The sequence below is a fragment of the Xenopus laevis genome, chromosome 6S (genome assembly GCF_017654675.1).
Source record: "Xenopus laevis strain J_2021 chromosome 6S, Xenopus_laevis_v10.1, whole genome shotgun sequence".
NCBI lineage: Eukaryota > Metazoa > Chordata > Amphibia > Anura > Pipidae > Xenopus > Xenopus laevis.
The window spans coordinates 107,316,767-107,328,933 of record NC_054382.1 but is presented as its reverse complement, the minus strand read 5'-3'; positions in this window follow the sequence as shown (position 1 = coordinate 107,328,933).

Here is a 12,167-nt window from a genome sequence, read left to right as displayed (position 1 = left end):
TGGCTAACTAACTATATTAGAAACATTTTTTATTTTCACACTGAACTGTTCCTTTAAACATTAAATAACCCCAATAGGCTGGTTTTGCTGGTTTTACAGTAAGGCTGTCTCCCATAGACTCCATATTATCCAAATAATCCAAAAACGATTTCCCTTTTCTCTGTAATAATAAAACAGTACCTTGTACTTGATCCAAACTAAGATATAGTTAATCCTTACTGGAAGATAAACCAGCCTATTGGGTTTATTTAAAGGGATACTGTCATGGGAAAACATGTTTTTTTCAAAACGCATCAGTTAATAGTGCTTCTCCAGCAGAATTCTGCACTGAAATCCAGTTATCAAAAGAGCAAACATATTTTTTTATATTCAATTTTGAAATCTGACATGGGGCTAGACATATTGTCAGTTTCCAGCTGACCCAGTCATGTGACTTGTGCCTGCACTTTAGGATGGAACTACTTCCTGGCAGGCTGTTATTTCTCCTACTTAATGTAACTGAACCAGTCTCAGTGGGACTTGGCTTTTACTGTTGAGTGTTGTTTTTAGATCTATCAGGCAGCTGTTATCTTGTGCCAGGGAGCTGCTATCTGGTTACCTTCCCATTGTTCTTTTTTTAGGCTGCTGGGGAGGGGAAAGGAGGGGGGTGATATCACTCCAACTTTGCAGTACAGCAGTAAAGAATGCCTGAAGTTTATCAGAGCACAAGTCACATGACATGGGGCAGCTGGGAAACTGACAATATGTCTAGCCCCATGTCAGATTTAAAAATTTTATATAAAAAAATCTGTTTGTTCTTTTGAAAAATAGATTTTAGTGCAGAATTCTGCTGGAGCAGCACTATGAAAAAAACATCTTTTCCCATAACAGTATCCCTTTAATGTTTACATGACTTTCTAGTAGACTTGGAGGTATAGAGATCCAAATTACGGAAAGATCCGGAGAACCCCAGGTCCCAAGCATTCTGGATAACAGGTTTCCATACCTGTGTCTTAGTTGGGATCAAGTACAAGGTACTGTTTCATTAATACAGAAAAAAAAGAAATATATTTCAGAAACTTGGATTATTTGGATAAAATGGAGTCTATGAAAGATGGCCTTTTCATAATTCAGGGCTTTCTGGATATATATATATAAAATCAGAATTGTGTTAGTATTATCCATTACTTATATAGCACAAACATATTCTGAAGCGTTTACAGTGATGATTCCTCATTCACAGCCGTTTATAATGTACATAACTCTTCTAAAATAGCACCCTAAAGAAGACTGTAAATGAATAGTCATTTCCCTTTGGAATTTAAACTTATATTCTGCCACTGTCATACTTATAGATGAAAATGAAGCTTTTATTGAAACATAATTAATTAGAAACGTAGTCATTTTTATAGAAATCTAGCTTCCTCATTAGGATGATGCAGGAGTTAGATAAATGAATTGATGGGTTCATACAAAACTCTATACACACCAAGGTGTGTTGTACTACTCTTATATTTCATTAAAAGCGTTTATTATGTCTTGTAATACCCAAGTACATTTTCCAGCTTTAGTTATTTGTGAGAGATGAAAAGTTATTCTTGCACCTATTTGCAGAATACAGGATAACCCGGATTGGTTGACTATGGTTTGCACATGGGGTCTGTTTGTAAAGTAGATTGGGTAACTACAGAGAGGTTATGTTTCTCACTGATACTAGACTAATTGAAATGGTAATTAACTAGGTCCTCCATTCCCTGGCTATTGGGTAAAGTGACTTGATCTCTTATGGACCCCTTTGCTAGTTAAGAAAGAAGGCATTTTTTTTAAAGACACCATATAAATATATGCCTTTTCAGAATATTGGGCCAGATCCAATGCAATAAGAAAATATTTGTTGATGGTTTATCACAGGAAAATTTGAGGGTGAGATGTGTGGAGTGAAAACTTTTGTCCTAATTCAAAGAATTTAGATTTTTGGGGTGATCTGATGTCCTAGATACTCTTAGGTCTATCTTTGGCATTAGATTCAATTAATGAACAATAGCTTAATATGGCTGCAACATTACTACAAGAAACCTAACAAAATGTTAGAAATCATATGGGTGCCTGAACCCAAAAAGTATAAAAACAAGTTTAAGGATCCAAACATTAGATATATTTTCATAAACAGCACTATATATGGAAGCAGAAATACTATAACCATCTTGGTTTGTATAACTCTGGTTGAATTCTGATTAAACTACAGCATGATGTGACTTTCTCTAACTAAACCAACATCAGCAGATTTTCTCATGTGCTCTTTAGTGAAACGAGTCACTGATTTATAAATCACTCTATCCCTTGTAATAACCTTATCTCACAGCTCAAAACAAAACATTGTACATCAAATGTCACTCAGATTGAACTCGTTCCAAAAGGCAGAATTTGCCAAAAAGGTTACGCTGCTTAAGGAAATACCAAATACCGACCATGGGAACTACAAATGTATGAGTAAACATTACATAAAAGTTACAACATAAAAGTAAGACTGAGGTACAGATTTTGTACTTCACAGTAAAAAGTAACTTACAGAAAAAAAACTATTGAGCCTTATATAACAGTGTTACCCTATGCTGTATATATATTTTGCCTTTCCATAGTCATAGAATATTTAAGAGGATCCTCACAATGAACCTCCTAACTGACTATGCAGTACAGGTATGGGATCTGTTATCTGGAAATGCCCTTATTGAAGGCAAAAGAAATCTATTGAGTCATGTTTAGTTTATTTTAGTAAACTCAATGTATGGAGATCCAAATTATGGAAAGACTCCTAATCTGGAAAACCCCAGGTCCCGAGCATTCTTTATAACAGGTCCCATACCTGTAATACATAGCTAACATTAGGGGGCAGATGTATGAAGGGTCGAATATCGAGGGTTAATTAACCCTCGATATTCGACTAGGAACTAAAATCGTTCGACTTCGAATATCGAAGTCGAACGATTTAGCGCAAATCCTGCGATCGAACGATCGAAGGATTATTCCTTCGATCGAACGATTAAATCCTTCGATTCGAAGGATTTTAATCCAACGATCGAAGGAATATCCTTCGATCAAAAAATCTCAGGCAAGCCTATGGGGACCTTCCCCATAGGCTAACATTGACTTCGGTAGCTTTTAGCTGCCGAAGTAGGGGGTCGAAGTTTTTCTTAAAGAGACAGTACTTCGACTATCGAATGGTCGAATAGTCGAACGATTTTTAGTTCGAATCGTTCGAGTCGAAGTAGTAGTCGAAGGTCGAAGTAGCCCATTCAATGGTCGAAGTAGCCCACAAAAAACTTCGAAATTCGACGTTTTTTTAATTCGAATCCTTCACTCGAGCTTCATGAATCGGCCCCTAATTGTATGACTGTTTGTCACATACATGTAGAACAGGAAAACAGGAATTGACATTACTATTATTTTCATTAATGCATATTATAAAGCAGAAACATACTCTGCCTTTCTGTCTAATAGAAGGATGTATAATACAAATTATATACAGATAGTAATAGACACAGAAGTAAAAGAGGAGATATGAGGTTTGGGGATGGAGTCTGATGGAACATGGGAGGGGTGCAGCTCTAGTGCAGTTTTGAAAGCATGTAGGTCATGAGGAAATGAGTGAGAAGCTACAAGTAGAGAGAAGTTCAGAGATGTTGGTTGGGTCAGAGTTGTAAACTGCTTTGAATGTCAGTGTCATTAGTCAGAATTTTATTCTTAAATGTAGTGGAAGCGAGTGTAGGAAATGGCAGAGTGGCATGCCAATGGAAGAGTGGGTGTTGAGACGTGTGAGGCTGGTACTTATAATGGACTGGCAGTCAACATCTAAGGAGGGCAAAACCATCATATTGATAGTTTAATGATGAGTGAGGTGACCAAATGATACACAGGATATAATATGAAGCCAAGGACGGAGCTTTAGGGAACCCTAACAGAAAGAGGCAGATAAGGAAAATGATAATACTCAATTATAAGAGAAACTGGAAGAGTGATTTGAAAAGTACATTAATACTGATAGAGGCCACCAGGAATTGAAGGGCTTCATGTTAAAAAAGAATCAAATTTTATTGAGTTCACCATTTGAGCCCTTACAAACCTTCATCAGAAACTGGATATCATACATCGTACATATATGTATCAGGTCAGATGGCGATTCTTTATTTATTGTGATTGCCGGTAAAGTTGCTGTACCGTGTCAGCCAGAACATGTTACACCCTTTTGAAATTAAAAACAACAAAGTGGCATAATGGTGATACCTTTATTGGCTAACTAAGATAATCATAGCAAGCTTTCAGAACATTTTAGTACCTTTTTCAAGGTGAGCAGCTTGAAAAAGGAACTAAAATGTTGTGAAAGCTTGCTATGATCAGGGCTGGAACTAGAGGTAGGGAGAAGAGGCACGTGCCTAGGGCGCAAAGGCAGAGGGATGCCAGGCACGTACCTCTTCTGATGCCTTCCCCTAGTTTGGACCCTTGTGCCCTTAAACTGTGGCTGCAGTCGAGTGTGCGTTCTCCTGCGCACTCGTGGTCCCACACTTCTTCTGCTCAAACGGTGGGGGGTGACATAGTCGGCCAGGTTGCCTAGGGCGCAGGCCGCCTTGGCCCCGCACAGGCTATGATCATCTTACTTAGTCAATAAAGGTATCACCTTTATACCACTTTGTTATTTTTTATTTCAAAAGGGTTGCCCTGTAACATGTATTTATTGGGTAAATGGATGGAAAACTGAAGCTATATTCTGTATTTTGCCACAATGCACAGAGTTTTCTGATACTATGCCACAGCACAAATAGAGAATCAGATGGCGCACACATGAGCATTTGTGCTAAATAATTGAAATTTATTGAGATCCCCACAACGTTTCGGAGGCACAACTTCCTTCTCAAGTGCTCTCATGTGTAAATTGGTACACAGGTACACTGGAGGAATGCTCCTCCCATTACTACAAAACATATTATTGTGCCAATACATATATTGTTATAATACCTGTGAAGTGACTTGAAGTGCTTATTACTGTTGTCAAACAGTAGTGTCAATGTCCATATAAATCAAGTGCATATTACGTGATTTCTTATAACTGTGAAAGAATAAAGACAAGACAAATATTACTGAAATATCGCCACTACTGGTCAAAATAAGTCACTCTACTTCCAAAATATATAAAGAAAAGAGTATCACTTTATCACTTAATTGGGAGGAAGGAGCATTCCTCCAGTGCAAAAGCTCAAAGGTCAGTACCCCAGGTGTGATCTGCCAGTTAAGGGACTAAAGGGGGTGAGCTGAGGGGACAATGAAATCAAATTTTTAACATTTTCTTTCTGCACTTGACTAAATACATGTTGCTATGGGTTACTTCCGGGGTGCATAATTGCCCGTTAAGTATAAAACCACTGGCACCCAAGTTACTGAGAAGTGAGAAGAGTGTGTGTGTGAGAAGCAGTGCGGAAACCCCTTCCTTCAAACTGCCAGTGGGGGCCCCTCTGTGTGTTTAGCTGTGGTAGTCAGGGGTTGGCTTCAGAAGAACACTTCAGATTATCTACTGTCTATGGGATTAAACAAACTTTGTTTTTTTTCCTTTTTATGTATATTTATGTCTGTCTGTTTGAATGATATCCATATTACACAAACATACATCTATCCTAGTTCTGAAAAATTGATTTTCAAAGACAGAGACAAGAACGTTCTGCGATACAGTACAGAGCACAAGGGCCTGCTCCAAGCTCACACATACTTGGCTTTGCTCTTGAGAAACACAGGTGATCCCTTGGAGTTCTTGCACTTGCAACCAAAAAAAAAGTTGATCTCTTATTGGCTGGGCAATCTATCCAGATGTATTTTATTCCTGAATTATGTACGTTTCTGGGTGTGTCATGAGCAGAAAGCTTGTAAAAGATTTTCTCCTTTCAGTTCATTGTTGGTATAGAACTGATATTTCATTCTTGTATTTATAACCCTGTAGCACCAACACCTTCCATGATAAATGTTTTAACAGCTTGTTAGCTATACCTCTCTAAATCCTTATTGGAATACACGTCTCATCAGTGCAGGAGCCAGCTCCAGTAATCTAAAGGACACAAGGCAGAATTCATCTAGTTTCCAAGCACTGTCAGTACAAAGTAGCAGAAAAATAAAGAATATTGTATTCAAATGTGGTTTGTGGGCAGAACAGCAATCCAAACCTACTGTATGATTCAGCACATTTTTAAGTGTGAACCAAAAAATAGCAAACATATTTAGGCACTGCAAAAAAACCTTATTGCACTGGTCATGAATAAGAGCACTGTGACATTTGAAATGGGTCAGGTCAGTTTATGGACATTAAAGTTATACATCCACATCTCCAAAGGAAACAGGAATTTCCCAGCAGTGTCCAATCATTCAAGAAACAAGCATTGCTTTACGAAGTTTAGAACTTCAGTTTCCCCGCTAGTATAACTAAGTGACTGGAGCTCAATCCCCAGCACATGCACTGCTGAATTCCACAATTATCTGCTTTTGTCTTTTCCTATGTAACATAGTAACATAGTAAGTTGGGTTGAAAAAAGACACACGTCCATCAAGTTCAACCTTTTAACTTTTTTTTTTCAACCTGCCTAACTGCCAGTTGATCCAGAAGAAGGCAAAAAAAAAAACCCATCTAAAGCCTCTCCAATTTGCCTCAGAGGTGGAAAAAAATCCTTCCTGACTCCAAAATGGCAATGGGACCAGTCCCTGGATCAACTTGTACTATGAGCTATCTCCCATAACCCTGTATTCCCTCACTTGCTAAAAAGCCATCCAACCCCTTCTTAAAGCTATCTAATGTATCAGCCTGTACAACTGATTCAGGGAGAGAATTCCACATCTTCACAGCTCTCACTGTAAAAAACCCTTTCTGAACATTTAGGTGCAACCTCTTTTCTTCTAATCGGTATGGGTGACCTTATGTCAGCTGGAAAGACCTACTGGTAAATAAAGCATTAGAGAGATTATTATATGATCCCCTTATATATTTATACATAGTTATCATATCACCCCTTAAGCGCCTCTTCTCCAGCGTGAACAACCCCAATTTGGCCAGTTTTTCCTCATAGCTACAATTTCCCATACCTTTTACCAGCTTAGTTGCCCTTCTCTGTACCCTCTCTAATACAATAATGTCCTGTTTGAGTGATGGAGACCAAAACTGTACGGCATATTCTAGATGGGGCCTTACCAGTGCTCTATACAGTGGAAGAATGACCCCCTCCTCCAGTGAATCTATGCCCCTTTTAATACAGCTCAAGACCTTATTTGCCCTTGATGCTGCCGACTGGCATTGCTTGCTACAGCCAAGTTTATCATCTACAAGGCCTCCAAGGTCCTTCTCCATAATGGATTTGCCTAGTGCAGTCCCATTAAGGGTATAAGTGGCTTGGATATTATTACATTCCAGGTGCATGACTTTACATTTATCAACATTGAATCTCATTTGCCACTTAGCTGCCCAGATTGCCAGTTTGTCAAGATCATGTTGCAAGGATTCCACATCCTGGATGGAATCGAGTTATTGTCAATCCTCCAACACACACATTACTTCTCAATTCTGGATATATATCCCATTTTGCCATTGGAAGTGCCTGATGCAAAATTGATTATTTACCTTATGTCATGCTTTGTGCTTTCCACAATCATCAATGAAGTTCTCCTGCTCCCTGACATTCTACTGCTCACTAACATATTGTTTATTTATGTATTGGTTGGTTCTTAGCATTTGGGTGGATTATTTGCCCTTTTGGATGAAAGGCAACTATGTCCTTATCAGTAGCCATAGGGAACCTGCTCCCCAACTTGCAAGTCTTGATGATGTGCAATTAAGCTGTGGGGTTGCCACCTTTTCAAAATTGTCTTACCAGCCAGCGGGGATGGGGTGAGAAAAGGGGGCGGTCTGTGAGTGAAGGGGGTGGGCCATTCTGTAAATGGGCAGATATACTATATATATATATATATATATATATATATATATATATATATATATATATATATATATATATATATATATATATATATATATATATATATATATATATATTGATAATATATTGATAATGGGTTGAGTACAGAGGACTCTTGTATGTGTTTATATGTATTTTGTGGTCACAGCCTCATTGCACCCCCACCTAATGGTTTTAAAAATTAGTGGTGAGCACAACTTTGTTATAGTTATACAGGAGCAGTGACCAGCTCCATGTTGTAGCTCCCACCCTTCCCAGCTATAGTCAGGTGATCCCACTGGTGTCTAATAAAAGGGCAGCCAAGTTTGGGAATTTTACTTTGAAAGCAGCAAGTAAGTTGCAGGTAAAACCTAGTCCCTTTTGTAAAATGTATAATTAAGCAATAGAATTCTTAATGAATCAGATGAAAATTGAGTGTAGGACTGGCCAGATATGGGATGACTTTGACGTAGTTGGCCATCTTAAATATATTGCAATATATGGACAAACAATCCCTGTTTTGTTTAAAGGATAAGGCATTTTTCAGTAGCAGTATGCACAAAATGTCTCTGTCTTAAATATATTGATAATGGATTGAGTGCAGAGGAATCTTGTATGTGTCTATATATATATATACATATATATGGGACCTTATAATTTGGGCTGCCCATTGGCCCAATGAGATATGAAGAATAAATGTATGTTAAAAGATACAACTATACCTTTATGCGCTCGTAAAATTTAAAAAACATTATATGCTGTAGGTTTTTTCTGGAGTAAGCATTCAAAATTCAGCCAGCATATTTGGAACTTCTTATGACAATGTAACCACAAGAGACCTTTGATTAAAAAGATAGACCCTGCTTATAAGGTTCGGGGTATATTTAAGCTATATATTTCATAAAGAAAAGTGTTGGATGAATGAATGAGTAATAATCTGAGTATTTACATATTGCTGTATTTCCCTTTGGTACATTTTGTATGCAGTTTTAATTGGATGGTTTTGACACAATAAAACAAGGTGCAGCATATGGGTGCTAATGCTCCTTGCGCGGACCATAAGAGGGGCAATTTTCTCCTAAGTGCTTCAGCTCTTGCACCCTTTACATTATTAAATGAGCCTTAGTATCTAAAAAACTGAATTGTCAATTAAATTGGTTTTATTAAACTAAGAGTTATACATCCACAGTATTCTACATATCTGACCTTGCTTGACCAACAAGAAGAGAGAGAAAGAAAATATAAAAGAGAGATTGGTGACTTGCTTTAATTTCATGCTTTAATTTCATGCGTCACATTTCATAAGTTTGTCCAGCAGCCGGTATAAATTATGATCTGTTGAAGTGCATCTTTCTTGGCACTGACTTTGCTGGCAAGTGATCTAGGATGATACAATCCTGTAATATATTGAACAAGTGCACCATTGTATGCACATATAAAGTCAAATACAACACATTTTCTAGTTTTAATACTTGCTGACTTTCTTTGACTGCCCTTTTATTACGAATTTCTTTGTTTCTATTGTCAGTTATTTACCGTAATTGTAAAATTGAATCCTTTAAAAAAAGATATTAGCACTATATTTTTGGTGGCTGGGCCAGTAGAAATCCCTATAGTACAATAAATAAGAAAGAACTTAATGCTACTGCTAACAATAATTCTAATACAAATATGGCAAATTATGAAATCATACGTAGAAAAATGCAATATTCTGTGAGCAGCTCACTCCCATCTAGCAGCAGCTAGTGGAGTGGAGTTAGGCAGTTATTTAACATGTGGCAGCAGGACAGAACAGGATTAGAACTCGGAAACTGAAATGGGTTTTAGGGAGAACCCCTTGGAACTATTTTATAGTTGGCATGAGTGGTCCTTGAAATGTGATGTCACAGGGGTGAGGAATAGAGAGCTGAAGAGGTTGAGAAAGGAGACCCAACTCAAAAAAAGAGAGAAAAATGTTTGTACAATCAATAAACTCACAGGCTGCGGGTGCCATTTTCAAGCTATATGGCATTGCCAAGTTGCAAAGGCACATTGAAATGGCAGCTTAAAAAAGCAGAGTGGGAAGCTAAAGTATTGCTGCACTCAGAAATAATTATTATACCTTCCACTTCAACAGCGTTGTACCTGTAGTACCTTTTAGTGAGCACATGTCACCAAAAGCAGGTGTGAACTGGGCTCACGGGCTATTGACTTAGTTAAGGAGAGCTAGGCCAAAAACAGAAAGACTTCCTTTGCACTGGGAGAAAGTAGTATAAATACCAGGGGAGAAGCAGGTGAAACTGCACCCAGACCTGCCTCCCTAGTAATGCTAGCCGGAGTCACCATAGTGGTATCGGAGTCACCACAATGTTTCATTGGGCATTTTTTCAACAGTATTTCATTATGCATTACAAGGGATAATGTTTTACCTGCACCTTGTTTTTCCAACGTTCAAAACTCCAAATAGTCGCCTCCTTTATTGAAAAGACAGGGATCACCTGGCAGAAGTTGTGAATCATAGAAACTAAGACGAGTACCTACCCACTGCTCCTGTGTAGTGATGGGTGAATCTGACCCATTCCACTTCGCCAAAAATTCATGAAACATGCGACTGTCATAGATAAAAGGAAATCAAGTCTAATATATAACATTTATATGCATTTTTGCCCTTTTTTCCCTTGCTTTCTCCAGCCCTCTTCTTTAAAGAAAAAGTAGCAAACGCCACAGGTAATACACAGGTTGAGTTGTGCTACGTTGTGCAGCTTCTATACAACAGCTGAGCGTTTTCAATGTTGTTCATTGCTTTATGCTTTTCCATACTGCTCCGCTTGCTCCAGTGCAACTGTAAAATTTATTCCACTGTTAAGAGCACCTGAACCCACAGATGGAAGAATGCTGCACAACTAATATGTAAATATATAGCAGACACTCTACATTAACTGTGCGTGATTTTTGCCAAGCTACACTGAGCATTATGCCACATAAAATCTTGGCCACAGACCAAATGTGCACAGTGCATTGTGGGGGCTATCATCTTAGAATCTTAGCTGGAAGGGTGATGCAGGTTAATAATCAAGAGATGACTTTCTCAATCAATTATCATTTACATCATAATGAAGATTTTCCTTCATCCAGGTCATGGTATATCTAGTAAAAGTAATTCTAAAACAACTGACTTGCTGTGTAATCGTTGGAGACGTTTCACTGCTCATCCGAGCAGCAGGACTGTTGAAGTGAAGACAGTAACCCCACAGAATCAACACCTCTGTGAGTTTCAGATATCACCTCTCTGAAGAGTTACAATTGCCATTGAGATTGGATTAGTGGAAGAGTTTATATGCCAAGGATTTCCCACACCAGTCAGTTGAACTGAAGAAGCTGCTCAGATGAGTAGTGAAACGTTTCAGAATTACTTTGACTAGATATCATTTATATCATTTTATTGTTTAGTCTATCCCACCAATACAGGCCTCAAAACTGCCCCATGAAGCTCCTAGCCCAGTGATTCTTATGGGTAATGATTGTCATTTAGCACTAAAGAGCTGAAAGACAGTTCCACATGTCATGCTGGGGTAGTATGATCCTTCCATAGACTGCAGTACAAATGTATAGAGAACCACAGCCTAATGAGAGATTGCACCATTCTAGCATGACTGACAGAACCACCTCCCTGCTTCCAGACAACACAACTAGGTCAGAGACTTGAAGCAGGTAAGTAACCCTGGACAGGGGTTGGCTTGGGCCTGTTTAAAAGAAAACCCGTTTCTAGTTATACTGACATGTCTCTATTATTTTTATAGGAATGTATCAATGTCACTATATATATATGTGAATTTTTGCATCTATTTTAGCTCTTTGCACATAAATGAGCCTTTTTATAATTTCCACACTGCTCATTCTGAACCTTGGAACAATGGAGCAGAAGCCATCCCTGCAAAATGCAAGGTATAATAAGAACTTGAGCCTTAACCGGAGCAGTTTTGGGTTCTGCCAAAGCCCTTTAGCATTCATTAGCATTGGGTTTGAGGCAGGGGCATACAGTAAGTAGGGTTGCCACATTTGCTGGCAGCAATAGCCAGTCAAAAGTGGCCAAGTGATGAGGATGGGGGACTGATGACAATGGGGGCAAATGTTATGGGCAAGGCAATTAGATCACACACTTGCAATTGGATCTTATGTTTTACAGCCATAAAACCTGGACATAGGCTTTGAACCTGACATAAATTACCAGTT